The following is a 13,663-nucleotide window of genomic DNA, read 5'->3' as shown; positions in this document are numbered from 1 at the left end:
TGTCACATACTGTTATATGTATAGTCCCGCATACTAATTTCCATGTGTGGGTTTTTTTCACCGCCTATTTCTTTTAATTTTATTGATCTCAATGCTTCATAAAAGTAAGAGCCCTGTGTTTTGCTTCTCCTTTTTCCGGTAAACAATTGTATGACTAATATCCAACACTTTCTTCAAACACAGGCTGCAAATTCTGAGTATGACAAGGACAAAATTAAATTCTCAGGTAATCTAATAAAATCTCATCCCTGTATGACTAAGGCGTCGAGTGAATAATGTTTGCTGAATAAATATGATAAAAAATGAGTAAGAGCCAAAAAGTGAGCAAGAGCCGAAAAGTGAGCAAGTGAAAATGATGACATTGAAACGTTCTTGACGACAAAAAGATTTTTTTTTTCCTTCACCTTCTTGCATGTAAAGTCGTACTGGTGCTTTTGAACGTATATCATTATTTTTTCTTCAAATTTCGACTTGTCCAAAATTTCCATTTACTAGATAATAATTGCTCCCGACGCGACCATAAACTAATTTGTCGATAGGCAGTCCCATAAACAAAAACTCAAAATTACCTATAATCTGTTTTCTTTCTCTTTTCACTGCACCAAGGGCCTTTATTCGTCTAGAAGGGTTTCGAGGTATCGAGTTATTTTCTTTATTTTGTTCAACTTCGCTCACGTGATTACCACTGGGGCATTACCTGAAAATGTAAGAGGAGCAAGCTATACAGCTTCTTGGTTGTATAATTTTATAATCATAAATGCGGTAAAGAAAGGTATGACGCAAGGTGGAAAGGGTATTTGAAGAAAAATAATAAATATAAGACGAAAGTTTGTGGCGTAGCACATGGGTCCAGTTATTTAGTGGCACTTGCATGAGATGCGAATTTACAAGGCTACTGATGAGAGAGGGGTGAGGTCTTCATACCTCTAAAGGTCCATTTTCCCCTTGGAATAGATTTCACTCAACCCTCTTTCCCTTTTAACCCTTTCCTCTCTTTTAAAGGCCATCTGTATTAGTGTAAAAGAGGGATTAGACCGCCCTGCAAGGTCACCGGACGGGTGTTTATCTCATCAACTCAACTCTCAAATAACATAAGAAAAAGAGGATCATGGGGGACCAATGGTTACTGATTAGGCATTGTTTGTTATAAAGAGGGCGCAAGTAGCTACAAGTAGTGCAGTGCTCATGACGATTGTCCAACTTTGATTAGTGGTCGCGTGGTTGCGGCCATGGAGGGGGCACTCTCTCCCTCCTCCTCCCCCTCTCCCCTCATTTATTTTTGTAACTATTCAATTAGGCGCCCAGCCATGTCCCCATCCCCCCCCCTCCAGCTACACCACTATCGTTAATATTCTTCCTCATGTTCCGTACCATGCTTGCTCCTTAATGGCCGGTCGTAAATGATGCATAATTTAATAGTACAACCATAATTATCATGATCATTATCTGGTTAGAATGGGACAATTCTCTTGTGTGCCTTTTTTCTCTCGCTTTTTTTTTTATCAGTGAAAGATTTATTTTGACTTCTAGTTTCCGGCTATAATATTGTTTTCATGCCTGTATCGCATGCATTATTAAGCCAGAAGCTATCAAATCAGTTGTCTGCGAAGTCGCGTCATTTTTCAAATGGCGCATTATTGGTTTTGTTTTCTCGCATTATGTGAGTAAAAAATAGATTGAATTTTGTTTTAATGGTTTTTAAAACTCTGGAGGATATATTTCTTATACATGAACTTCTCACCTCTTCATAAAATAAAATATTTCATAATGTTTTATCGACAGCTCTCATAAATATTATAATCCCTATACTTGATCACTTTTATAAAAGAAGCGTCATTCAATTTTAAAATGTCACATAATAAAATTATATGCCCACCGTTGAAAAGCGTCCTTAAAGGTACTAGGCTATGTCCCGTTTGCAGGCCCAAAGATGAAAAGGTTAAATTCCAACGGCATTTGAAAGATAATACAAATTTGGAACTTAAAAATAATGACCGTTAGTTGTCGAATCGAATTTAGGGATTGCAGTCGATTTATTAAATAGTCTGATTTTCAGAACCATGTACCGATTGGTCGTACATTTTGTGCTGCGCTAAGATTCAATCAGTTTAATTTCGGCCATTACAAGGAGTCAGTCATTCAACAGTGTCTGACAGTGAAGTCTAGAAAGTAAACGGGTTTCCTTGCACAATTTGAATACTAGGACACTGCTACGTTTAAATTTAACAGATTGGACATACGTGACTATAGTTCTACAGAATTTCATGTTGGCTGTAAAAGGGATACACTACCTTTAAAGGCAGACTTTACTACTTCAGCTAGAAGGGATTAGACCACCCAGCGAGCCAGCGAGGTCACTGTGACAGGTGGCTATCTCATTAACTCAGCTCTCATTTAACATAAGAAAAAGAGGATCATGGGGGACCAACAGGCACCGATTTGGGAAGTTTTCTATATAGAGGGAGCAAGTAGCTACAAGTAGGACAGTGTGCCTTTAACAGTCTCCGTTTGATACATGTAGCTCATTACTTTTTTCCATATAGGAAGAAGTACATTACGTGTTGCACAAATTGCATAACACAGATTCAGACCCCCCCCCCCATTCAAAAATGTTCTATAGCCGCCCTTGTTTTGATATAGTCTAATTACCTGCCCGCCTCACTCAGCGACGTACGAAAAATTAACTTCTCGTCTTTTCAATGCATTTGGAAGTATTTTTTCTGCCATCTATAATCTTCTATTTTGACCAAAACCGATGATCGGTTTGGCAGAAGTATGGTCTGGTTCACTATCGATTTTGTTTTCTTTGATGTAGCCACCGTTTGGAGGCCAGTCAATTTGTGAAAATGGGCCCTAAAGAAGGTATTTCTTTTTCATGATTGGGGAAGTAAGGTCGTCCGGTCAAGCATTCATTATCGGATTCATAGCTCTCGCTTTGACCATATAGATGTAGCCAAAGAAGTGTGTGGGTCAAAAAGGCCGGCCGTTGCCCTTCTTTTCATCCCTTTGAAGATAAAAAAAAATGAATATTATATATATATATTTAATGGATAGGACATCGTCGTCGTCGGTTAAAAGCACCCAAGCAATTAATCAGTACACTGTAACGATAAGAGCAAAGAACTACATGTAGTTTACAAGTCCCCCCCCCCCCCCTTTGAGAAATCCTGGCTATGCCATTGGATCCATACGTCCAAGATGTGATCACCGGCGGGGGACTTAATCTTTATCGTGAAGGCGTAACTTATGTTCCAGATTTTTCATAATATTTCCCCTATTTTTCGGCAGGGAAACGAGGACATTTCTGTATTGAGAACCCATAGTAGACAAATAAATACTTACACTGTAAATCGAAAAGAAATCAGTTCCAAAGGGGTCGATCTTCCTTAAATGAAATGAAGCCATATTTGATGAATTTTTAAGGTCTGGAGACTTTTCCTTAACATGCCCCTTGTATATGTATCATATTTCTACGGTTTCCTCCTCCCCCTGCGACCCCGTACCCCCTCCCCCTTCTCTCTATCTCTTTTCTCTCTCTCTCTATCTCTCTCTCTCTCTCTCTCTCTCTCTCTCCTTCTTCTTTTTCTTCTTCTTCCCTCTCTCTATCTTTCCGCCTCTCTCTCTCTCTCTCTCTGCCCCTTTCTTTCTTTCTTTATCTTTACCCCTCCCTCACCTCCCCCTTTCTCTCAAAACTCAATCTCCACGAAATGTCCACAAATGTATCAGGCGAATTGAGTATAAATCGACTCCCTTTTCCTGTAGATTCAGAAGCTTACTCGTCCATAATTCATATAGATGATGAGTGGATCAAGCGGGAATCGATCACCCCCCCCCCCCCGCCAATGGCCCCTATCTATCCCAGCAGAAGTGATGAATAGAGAACGCTTCGATAGCTACAATAAGCGATCAAGTGTGGCCTGCATCCACTATCATCATCTTTCGTGTCTTCTCAGAAATTGATTTCATCTCTCACGCCATTTCACCTTCTTCCCCCTTTTTCTCCCCTGTTCAATATTCATTTTCTGCTCATTTATCTTTTTCTTTAATCGTCTTATTCCGAATTGCCTGCTCGTCTTTCTTTAACTACCGTCTTCAATCTTTCCTTCTTCTGATAAATAGTCGTATTCTGCTGACATTTTTCTTTATTTCATGATCCTTTTCCTAATTGCTTATTCCTCTTCCATTACAGTGTCAAACTTCATTTTCCTCCTTTTTCGAAGAAGACCGTAATTCTTTGTCAGCGTCTTATTTCGCCTTGTCCGTTCCGCTTACATCTGCCCTCATCTGTCTTTCTGCTATTCTGAACCATCCTGCCTCCATCTCTTTCCCTCCATGCACACTTCTCGGTATAGGGTCTACAATAGCGTATAAGTTCACCGTTTGAGGGGTACGTAGTGGATAGATTATTAGGACTTGGGGGTCGGAGGGGCACCAGTCTTACTTAAAATATGAATTTACAAGGAAACTGATGGGGAGGGTGCGCAAGATGGTTCAGACGTCTTGTTCCTCTTCTCACTTTGCTTTTCTATCTCTTCTCCCATTTTCTTCTTCTTTTTTTTTCTCCACCACTCGATGACGCAGGGGGGGGGGGTGCATATTTCCTTATATAGCTACACCACAGAAGGCCTAAATCTCTTCTTCTTCTTTTTCCCTTTCTTTTTATATTTAGACTACCTCTGCCCCATAGTCCCAGTGAAACCTGAAACTGTCTTCCTCGATCGATAGATTGTTGACATCACTCACCGTATGACCCAACTACAACTGGGCGCATATTCATAAAACTTTACTAACTTAAAGCCACACTTTCCTACTGGTAGTTTCTTGCTCCCTCTATATAGAAAACAATGCCTAATCGGTGACCATTGGTCCGCCATGATCCTCTTTTTCTTATGTTAATTGAGAGCTGAGTTGATGAGATAACCACCTGTCCATTGACCTTGCAGGGAGGTCTATTCCCTCCTGGCCAAACTTTAAAGGCTCTAAGCTATTTGTCAAACTTAGGATAAGTAAAGTTTTATGAATTTTCAAAGCGATACTGAGCTGATGAACCTTCCGCCCTAGTGTACAACTTGCCAACAATACCTAATTCCCACTTCGCAGACAGGCATGGGACTCGATGCGAGAACCAACAGCGCAGCTGGGGGAGCAGCGAGTTACGGTACCATACAACTGACTGGAGATGGCGCCAGTAGTGATTTTGTGGTAGTGCTTTTAGAACAGTGTGGCTTTCATGAAATAAAAAGCGATAAAGGAATTAGGTAAGATGTGGACTTAAATTGTATCTGACAAAGAACCGTAATGGTCAAATAGATATCGAAATTATATCATAGTATAAACGTTCACTACCCCATCCTTTTTTTGTAAACCAAAGTGGAACACTGTCAGTACACATGTCCAAAAGCATGCACTACTCATCTTCTTTTTCCTTGTCAACAATTTGTTGGGAGAAGATTATGGCCCCTCTTCCATTAAGTCCTGGATCTGCGCCTGACGTCACTTCGATAGGGCATTTGCTCCAAATGGAAGGTTGCTAACCGAAACTAGGCCTAGGTCAATTCATTTATGTTTAGCCTCTCGACTCGTAATTCTAACGAATCTTTCATTTTTTCCTCGGTATCCTATATACGTTAATGCATCTGATCAAGGGGTTTCGACTTGGATGATTCCAAATATGTTGCTATGACAACCAGTTTGATCTAGCAAAAGCGTAAACAACATGAAGACAAAAAACAAACTAAATATACTTTACCAATACGTTGGTCTATCAATGAATTTGTATCACTTTTTAGGAGTAAAATCAAGACTGTAATTCTTCAGGTAAACACAATACACGCTGTTAGGGCTTTTAGAATGATCAGAGATGGGTGTTGTGACGATGGGATACGGGTGTCACTGTGAAGCCCCCCCCCCCCCCTCTTCCTCTGTGTCGCCCCATTTATGGCACCATAGTCTTATTTGATTTCTGTTTTATTAATTTTTTCTTCATGGTCTTTTGTTTTGTTGTTGTTATTGCCATTTTTCCCTACGTAATTTTCTCTCTTTCCTTTTCTTTTCTTTATTTCTTTTGTTTCCTTCTTTCTGCAATTTTTCACTTCCTTTCGTTATTTTTGTTTTGTACTTGTTCTTTTGTGAAAAGGAAGTACAGATCAAAAAGGCAATTGCAAAAGAATCCTTCCGTAAGCGTCATATTTCCACCCAAAAAAAATTCAACCTGTATCTAAGGAAAAGAATCACGAAAACTTTGGTTTGGAGCGCGCTGCTCTATGGATCAGAGCCATGGACTCTGAAAACAGCAGACATCAAAAGTTTGGATGGTTTTAAAATGTGGCTACCTGTGAAGGTAGATGGCAAAGATAAGTCGGGTGGATAAAGTGACAAGTGATGAAGTTTTAGAGAGAGTATAGGGGAGGAAGCGAAAGTTGGTAGCAACATGGAAAAAGAGATAGAAGAAATAGACCGGGCATATACTTCGGCATGGTGGACCCCTGAGAGATATAACTGAGGGAAGGGTGGAAGGGAAAAGACCGGGGGGGGGGGGGAAGGAAAGGAATTATGATGTTGGACGGTATCATAGCAAAGTATACATACCCCAAAATGAGGGAAAAGGAGAGCTCAAGACAGGAAAAATGGCGTGTTTTTCATGTTCAAATTCTGCTGTACAGCAGAGCACCAGAGAGAGAGAGAGAGAGAGAGAGAGAGAGAAGAGAGAGAGAGAGAGAGTGAGAGGGGGAGAGAGAGAGAGAGAGAATGCATATCAGATTACTGATTTGTCATCCCTTCTACATTGGTCTATACACTGCCATGGTATAATAAACACAATGCACTACGGCGTTTTTAATGCAACACGACCCAAAAGTGATATGAGGGGTGCATGACCCAATTCCCTATTATTGCGATTGAAAATAACCAGCCAACGATTTTCCATGCTTCCTTGCAATCCAATCTAGAAGGGGAAATCCAATAATTCCACCCCGTCAGTCGTTGTCCACCCCTCCTCCCCCCCCCCCCCCATTCCCCTCCTTCTCCATCGTATTCTCTCCGGTCTTTAACTTGCCAAAAAAGTAATAATAAAGAAATAAATGTTACGATCATAAACAATTTGAAACTTTCATCGAAACAGAATCTCGTGTTTAATACAAAACTGCGCCAAAGGATTGTTGTGCGTTTTTTAAAAAATTTTATATTTCTTATCCATTTATTTTGTGGTCCTTTTCCTTTCGTTCTTTCTTTCTTTAGTTTCTTTCCCCCTTTTTGTAGTTGCAGCTTTTAATAGCAGCGCTTTATTCGAAAGGTCCTTTGATCCATTGACATCTACCAATAATTATCGAAGTGTAGAGCACTTGGTGTAGAAAATAAAGAAATTACATAGATCTCTTACATATCTCTTTCTTGATGCCAGGGTGCAAAAACATGGCGTGCAAAAACATGGCTTACACATTCCAGTCTTTGGCCCAGGCACCGCCAGAAGTCGTATATTGAATTGGCATTTATGGTGTGGGAGCAGCATTGTGTAGAGCTTGATCAATAAAAAGGGAGACGGAAAAAAAACAAAATCGATTTTACATGGTTTTAGAAAGATTGAGATAATCACAGTAACGCACTGTTTCCAATACATAACAATCACATTTAGAGGATCTCTACTCTCTAAAAAAAAATCGAGTGATCACGGACGTCACTCCTCTGGAGAGTGAAAATGTAGTGAAAATGGAGTGAACATTCACTCTTTTCTTCTTAGAGAGCACTCTAAAATCAATCGATTTTCACTCCTAAACAAGTGATCACGGACGTCACTCCCAAGAAAGTGAAAATAGAGTGAAAATTCACTCTGTTTTTAAGAGAGTAAGATACCGCAAGCCATTGGCGAAGCGAGGGGGGGGGGGGTGGGGCTGTTAAAAAAAACCTGGATACGCCCTTGCCGCATGCGATAAGTGCAGGTATCTCACCTCGGTCGCAGGTGTCCACACACTCAGCTAAAGAAGATGGGCGGTTAATGGATATGAATAAAGCCTATTTACAAGAAGGGCGTCTCTACAAACAGCGATGCTTTATGCAAGGTCCTCGGTTCAAGGATCTAGAAATCTCATCAACAAAAAGAGGGGAGAATTCTCTGTAGAAAGGGTCATAAGGATCACAATTTCAGGTGCTTATTTATTTTTAGATATTTCTGGCAGGCATTAACAGCAGTACCACCAACAGAAACTGTTATCAGATATGAAAAGGGGCACATTTTCCTTTAAACTGAGGTCGATCTGGCGCTGCTCAGTGGCTGCCGGGCTCACGATCAATTGGGCAAAAAGAATTTCCGTTTCGGTTTAATAAAATTGGAGTGGACTATTAGGCTATTATTATTATTATTATTATTATTATACCACGTGATGGGTCACATGACGGTGGTACTTCTCTTAAAGCCCGTCTGTACTAGTTTGGCCAGGGGCTAGACCTCCCTGCAGGTGGTTATCTCATCAAATCAGCCCTCAATTAACATAAGAAAAAGGGAATCATCGGGAACCAACAGGCACCGATTAGGCATTGTTTGCTATATAGAGGGCGCAAGTAGCTATAAGTAGAATAGAAAAAGTAGGTCTACAATACAATAAGGTGAAGATTCATTATTGTTATAATGTAATCTAAAGGGAGAGGCCACAGACTCCATGCATTATGGAAGGAACGTCTAACCAAATTCATGAATTTTCATTGGGGAGGCAGGGCTTCGATTTCCACAGCTTCCTCAATATCGACATGACTTTGTGGAACCATAATTTCTGTACAGATACAAAAACTATACTGGGTATAAAGTTGATCCCTTTGGAATTACGCTTACGATGATGTTTGATGGCGTTTTATATATCGTCATCACCCATGATGAGTCGATAAATATAACGCTCCAGTAATTCCCAATGAAACATCGATACTTTTTACAGTGATAAAAACGTATTCTTTTCTTTTTCAAGAAATGTTATTCAATAAAGTATTCAGCTCCAGTGATTTTTTTCATCAAAAACGGTGACACATCTGAGAAACCGGGACTATGAAATTACTCCACTACTAACATTCTTATTTTGATGTGACACAGTAAACGCCTTAACTGAATTTATCACAATCATAGAGGCAATAAATCCCAAAGTTTTTTACCCACTTTCAATGAACGTACGTCTAAATGTTAGTCGCCAGTCTCTATCAAAAGCGGAGGCGTAGCTTTGCTACGCTAACTATTAGGTGGGTATTGGCACGGAGGTGGGGGAGGGGGGGGGGGGGTTACACGTTTACTAAGTGGATGAAATAAGGATTATGAATCACATTAAATCGTTAGATGCATAACTAATGCTTTAATAATTTAGGGAGGGTATATCAACTAAAAGTTCTAAAGAAGTTTTCTAATGAGAAGATGTACACCGGTGAGAAAGCTTATAGACGATGCCCCAAATCCCATTTTGTTATGCTCCTCTCAAACCGAATGTTGCTGATTATAGACTATGGTTTGTGGTAATGATGAGCAACGAAAGACAGGTGCATGGTTAGCCCCCAGCCATAATCATGATTAGAGGTTTATGGTCCTACGGATGCCTCTCTTTACCCCCATTGTCTGTGAGGTGGGCTCTTTAGGGGTACGTAACCCGTTTTGCTTGCCCCCTCCAGGGATTTTAGCGAAGAGAAGGTGTTGACCTGCTCAATCTGCATAAAGATAATCGATATTTTAAATAAAGCGGCTCACTGTAGGCAGAACAGATATCTTGATATTAATACAGACAGCACAATCAGGATAATGTTTTATATATTCTATAGATCTTCAACTCGACACGGGGTTTAATCTCGATAGAAACTCGAGTTTCACAAAACGAAGTCTCATTTTTCTTATGCCTTTGCAGAAAATGATCTGATGATTTAGATTCAGCGGCAGGTCTTCCGGCATGCACCCACGCAGCCCAGATTACCATTATTTTGTTCAGTTGTTTGGTTCATGTTCAAGCATAATAGCAAACATTGCCCTATGTTATTTTGCGTTATTTTGTTTGTTGGTGAACTTTTACTTGCCTTCATATTTTGAAGAAATAAAAAGATACTATGCTAATTAAGACAATAAACAGCTTAAAAGCTAGCTGTCACACCACATCCAGACACAAAGTGGGAATTTGCAGCATTGGAGGGGCGATGTTGATACTTGGGAATAATTACGCAAATCAACACTTCGGAGAGGGTCATAGTAGAAAAGGTATTAGTAGTATCAGTGGCGGATCCAGGGGGGGGGGCCCCGGGGGCCCGGACCCCCCCCCCCCCCCTTGAGAAAAAAATCATGTAAAATCACGTGATTTTTACCTTTTTTGGGGGTTGGGCCCCCCCCCCCCTGGCGCTCAAGGGGGGGGGGTGCAAATTGAAATTTTTTTTGAGGATCAAAAAAAAAAAAAATGTGCTCACTACCCCCCCCCCCCCCCCCCCCCCCCCCCCCCCCCCCCCCCCCCCCACTGAGCGAATTTTTGGCCGGCGCGTTTTTCAAATTTTCGGGAGCAAAAAAAAAAAAAAAATTGTGCTCTGTACCCCCCCCCCCCCTCCCCCCCTCCCCCCCCCCCCCCCCCCCCCACTGAGCGACTTTCAGGCCGGCGCGATTTTCAAATTTTCGGGAGCAAAAAAAAAAAAAAATTTGGGCCCCCTCCCCTAAGAAATCCTGGATCCGCGCCTGAGTAGTATAGTAGTATTCAGGGGCGGCGATTTCTTTCCATGACCGGGGGATGAAATGCGAGATTTTAAAACAATATTTACTTGTTCATTTTAAAGGATATTATGCGAGGGAGCGTAGCGACCGAGCGAGAAGATTTTTGCATTTGTATTAGTCTAAATGCTACACTCTCGGGCCCTCCAGAGCCTAAAAGTGTGTTGCAGTCATTAGTCAGTATTTGCTATACATTTTTCCCCTCTCACTTTTACCAATTTCCCGGGAGGGGGACGTGTCCCTCCCCCCCCCGTCCCCCCGGTACCGCCACCCCTGGTAGTAGTAGTAGTAGTGAGTAGTTAAGCAGAATTAGTAGTAGTATATATTAGAAGTAGTAGTAGTTGGTGTAGTAGTAGTATAGTAGTAGTAGTAGTAGTAGTAGTAGTAGTAGTAGTAGTAGTAGTAGTATCAGCACCAGTATAATATTGGTAGTAGTAATATCCTAGTAGTAGTAGTAGTAGAAGTATAATAGTAGTAGACGAGTAGTAGTAGTAATGTTGTAGTAGTTGTAGTTGTTGTTGTTGTTCGTGTGTAAGCGTGCGTGTGTGCGTGTACGTATGTGTTCTATGTCCCCCTCCCCACCCTCTTTCTCCCTTTTTAATTGACATTTGTTCGGGAGCATTATGCATCCTGTGTCACTCACAACCCCACTGTCCTTCGATCCCCTTCCCTGCCGCTCACCAGTACCTTTCTACAGATAGAAACAATTTTCAATCATTTCCCTTTTTTCCATCGGAAGAATATACCCCCTCACTTTCTTCCCTCACAATAATAACAGTCCCGTTTATCTAAGTTTCTTTCGTTTCCTTACCTAACATGATTATAGGCCTCATGTTATGTTCCATTAGTGCATTAGTGTCCCAGTTGCGGTCATGGAAGTCTCGAATACTGATAGAATTTTCCTACAGAGGCAACAACTCTGTGGTTTTTTTAGGGGGTAAAGTTTCGGAACAGTATGTCAATCGTTTTGCCTTCTCGGGATTATTCCCTCTGTCGCTGACATTAAAGCGCTTTAATAATGTAAGTGGGTCACGACTTGTATCCGGTTCGTCGCTAGAGAATGATACAGGGGTTGGGACAGTGTACCCCCTTCATACTGACTCGTGTTTGGGCCGATTTAACCACGTTTTAGGGTGTGAACCAAAGTTGTATAACCTAATAATGATTCAAAATTTAAAAAAATTGTTTTCTTAGATTTGCAGCACTGGGGGAAGTTTGGGAGCCCCTTTCATCAAATGAAAAAATATGTCAAGAAGGGGGAGGAGGAAAATAGAAAGGGGATTGAACTCTTTTTATAATAGTATTGATAATTAAGTTTAGTTTCCTTATTGTAAGAGGAAAAACAACACTCTTTTAAGCTAATCTCGCTTAAGTGATCGTTACACTCCCTCACATTTATGTGAATAAAAGACCGTTACCCCCCCCCCCCCCCCCCACCACCACCCCCTCCCCTCCTCCTCTTTCCCTCCCCTTTAGCGACGGCCTTGTACCGACACAACATTAAACCATTACCTGATTATCTATTTGAGTAGTTTTTACTTTTTCATACGTCTATCTGTGTTTTGTGTTCCCAGGTGAAATAACATAGGAACATACACGTCAGTCTTCCCAAAGCAGACAGAAATAAGTTTTAGACACAACCAAAACCAGGACAAATCGATAAACTTTTAAATAAAACGAATACAACCGCAAGATACGGCGTTTGTCGGCTGCTTGCACGAATTCCGAACATGGTCGTTTCAGACGGCTTTTACATTAAAAACACGTCGATAACAAAATCGACAGTTCTCTGTTTTTTTAAACGGAAAGTGCAATTCCCTCGCGACGATTTCATCACAAGACATGTCATTTGGGTATAGATTCGACGCATCGGTGCAAAATAGATAGGATTCGGGTTGGGGCTGATGTGATTTCAATCGAACCAGTATCCTCTTATCTAAAACCTAATGGATATGGAACGGCGACCGGGATTTGTTGGCCCGTCGGAATGGGAGAAACATGGGAAATGGAGAAAGTGGATACCATAATGCATCCCACACACGCCTCCTAACAGAAGAAGAACTTGTTCAAAGATCGTTCCGGTAGTGACGACATTTAAACATTCTTAATAATGTGAATTGTTATGTATTGTTATAATTTTGCTGAGGAAACAACATTAACGAGGATCATTAATTATGCCAATCGACTTTCGAAATTACTGTAATTACCAAATTTACGAAATTACTGATAGCTTAGTGCGAACAATTAAAGTCCAATGCATTTTAAATCTCACCATTACGCGACCGACGCTAGCATGAATTATAAATTATGGGCCAACAGTTTTGCTTGGGGTCGTCCGACTTGAAAGCTTTTTTTACTGAGCGACCTCAGTGGTTTGCAAGGGGAATTTTCTGCTTTCAATACCGGATACAAAACTTATGAGTAGGCCTACGACAAGAATCACATATCTAGGATACAGTTTTCTCCATGGAGCCTGATCATGAAGTAGAGAAATAAAACAATGATATAGATGAGGGCCCGGGGGAGGGGGGGGGTACTCACATATTGGGGTGTGCCGCTCTAATGGGTCACTTTTCACAAAAAATCTCTATTCATGGGTCCCACTCATTTGTTACCAAAAATACCATTAAAAATGGGTCCGTTTTTTCAAAATTTCCTAAATTTGCAACAAAAAAATGGGTGTTTGCATGGAAAATACCCCCCAAAATGTGGGAAATGGGTGTTTTTTTTGTTGAGAAAAATGACCCCTAATAATGGGTAGGGGTTTCGAGGCTTGAGCGGCACACCCCTGTCCAAACCAAATCTGAGTATCCCCCCCCCCCCCCGGTATGAGGGCCACACAAAGTATCAGCGCAATTTAAGAGAAAGAAAGAGAGAAGAAAAAAACATACTCGTTGGATATTTCTGAACACTGTTAAACAGGGGGAGACCAGCAATATTGATTAAAAAAGAAGTGAA

This window comes from Strongylocentrotus purpuratus, unplaced genomic scaffold (genome assembly GCF_000002235.5).
Source record: "Strongylocentrotus purpuratus isolate Spur 01 unplaced genomic scaffold, Spur_5.0 spur5_scaffold_11, whole genome shotgun sequence".
Lineage (NCBI taxonomy): Eukaryota > Metazoa > Echinodermata > Echinoidea > Camarodonta > Strongylocentrotidae > Strongylocentrotus > Strongylocentrotus purpuratus.
The sequence above is the reverse complement of the archived record's forward strand: the minus strand, read 5'-3'. Positions refer to the sequence as shown.